The sequence below is a fragment of the Babylonia areolata genome, chromosome 3 (genome assembly GCF_041734735.1).
Source record: "Babylonia areolata isolate BAREFJ2019XMU chromosome 3, ASM4173473v1, whole genome shotgun sequence".
Taxonomy (NCBI): Eukaryota; Metazoa; Mollusca; class Gastropoda; order Neogastropoda; family Buccinidae; genus Babylonia; species Babylonia areolata.
In genome coordinates, this window is record NC_134878.1 from 7251312 (window position 1) to 7254023 (window position 2712).

Genomic DNA, 2712 nt, shown 5'->3' on the forward strand with positions numbered 1-2712 from the left:
TGTGTGTGTGTGTGTGTGTGTGTGTGTGTGTGACAGTGTTCGCTCGCGCGGCATATTTCAGGATGTATACTTAAGTGTAAGAGAAAAATAGAAACTGAGGAGACAGACAGACAGACAGACAGACAGACGGAGAAGGTGAGTTGGTTATTGCATCAGCGTTAGACTGCACCAATGGGCCAGGAGGAATTCGTCTTGTTTACACTGTAAGTCTGGGTTATGCACATTCTAGTGTGTGTATACATGGATGTCTGTCAAAATATAAAACAAAACAAACAAACGAACAAAAAAACAAAACAAACAAAACAAAACAAAACACATGCCGATAAGATTTACCTTATCAGTAGAAATACTTTTTTTATCTGCTGAATTTTCTTAAAACTGTTCCTCCAACGTACACCTGTCCCCCCCCCCCCACCCCCTTCCCCTCCTACTCCTTTCATTGGATGCAGGTTGTCAGTATGTCGGTAAAGGATATAAAGTTAGCTCTTCACACATGATTTAATCTTTATTCATCGTGGCAGAGACCGGTACGGAGACTGAGAGATTGATAGGGAAACCCAGGGAATTTTTTTTTCTCTTCAGTTTCTATCTGATTTTTCTTTTTAGTCCACACTCATACACGAACATGCATACACTGATTTCACTCACAAACATATAGAGTTCACACACACACACACACACACACACACACACACACACTGATGCGCGCGGCTCGTGTAGCAAACTATGATGTGCGAATCCTTTTTTCAAAAATCTACATCATGTCTCAAGTTTCAAGTTTTAATTATCCTTTCACTCCTATTGGAGTATGGAGGATTACTGCAAAATAAACTTTTCATGCCCAGAACAAACATTTCCAAATACACAACAATGTCACATAAAAGTTGAGAAAATACAAATGTCTTTTAACTCCAAAAGTATAACTAGGCAACATTTGCAAATCTAATCATCTTACTTACAGCTAAATGACTTTTTTTTTTTTGCCTCCTCAGTTGAGCGTATTACAAAAATTAAAAACCGATTTTGGAGACAAATATTTTTTAGGAACATATCTATTTTGTAACTGATCATAATTGGGACATGCCATTATAAAATGAAACTTATCACCAATCACAGACACATTTTCTTCCAAACAGTAAACACTGACGTCAGCTAAGGGGATCACCATGCAAGCTGAACTTTGACAACATCGATGCCCAGAACTGATGCACCCTAAACCCCAGCAGTGAGTTTGTGATCACTGATGTGACACTGACAAACTATCAGTCGCCAGTGCTTTTTCATGTGACCACTGAAAGTGTCCACTGGAAAGCTCTTCCCGTGAGATAAGGGGTGGGGGGACATGGAGACTGACTGTCCTCTTCTACACCAGACAGGGTGTTGACGAAACTAACAGCCCCAAGTTCAAACCTGGAGATAACAACATTCCATTTCAAACACCTATGGCACTCCCACAGACGCCAATCCAAAATGGCGGGAAATTTCCAGTGTCACACGCGTGCCGGCGTCGCCCCGCACCCTCTGTTCAGAGTCGTCTGCAAAGATGCGCTCCGTGTGCAAAGTTGAATGGATTGTCTGCTGCGAAACCTTCAAACAACAGTTGCACCTGTTTGAAAAGACCACGGGGGTTGTCACATTTTAGCATCATTGAGTAGCAACGGCACTGGAAATGCGCAAACTCACGGCCGTCACTGACACGCGCGTGCACACACACATACACAACCGGCACACACACACACACACGCGCGCGCGTGCACACACACACACAAACATACACACGCGCATGTGCACTGACACCCACACCTGGCAGACTCGGACCCACACACATACACACTGACACCGTCTCTCTCTCTCTCTCACACACACTGACATACAGTGGCAAACACACATGCACACACACACACACACACACACACATTTTGGCATGGTGTATGAATACTCAGGTGATGCATGTATTCTCACACTGGCGTAACTGTGATACACCAGTTCGGCCTGGCGTTCAGTTGAAAACATGCCACACAAACACTGACTGAGACGGACAACAAAAAAGCAACAAAATAAACAACACACGCACACACACGCGCGCGTGCGCGCACACGCACATACACTGCTACAAAATCTTCAAGTTAATTGAAGCTACGTGTGCAGCGTGATCTGCACTGATGTGCTTATCTCCATAACATGTACGTGCATGTGACTTATTCATTGACTGTGCATGACATTGTGTTTAGTAATGCTGAATAGTAGTAAGAATAGCAGTCGTACTGTAGTAGTAGTAGTCGTCACAATTTCAAGTTCATTCAACATCTTTCGCACACATGATGATATTACATGAGTGTATCAGTTTATGTCTGTGTTATTCATTCATGTTTTCAAAAATTAATCTATTTATTCAGTTATCTATTCAGTTTATTCATTTACTAGTCGATGTTATAAATCATTTCCTGGTACTGGTTTTTTTGTTGTTGTTGTTTGTTTTCTTGTACGCGATCGTGCGCATATGTGTGTCTGTGTGTGTTGTTTCGCTCACACACACTGCACACACAATTCCGTAGAAATTTCAGAATACAAGTTAAACAACGATCCGCTATTTGGAGTTTAGGGTTTCCACAACCAGTTCGCTGATGCAGTTTCAGAGACATGCCCTTCCAACAGGTTCACATGTTCCTGTGACGTTATGGGAAGTCAGTCAGGGAGCCGTGTGCAAAAAAT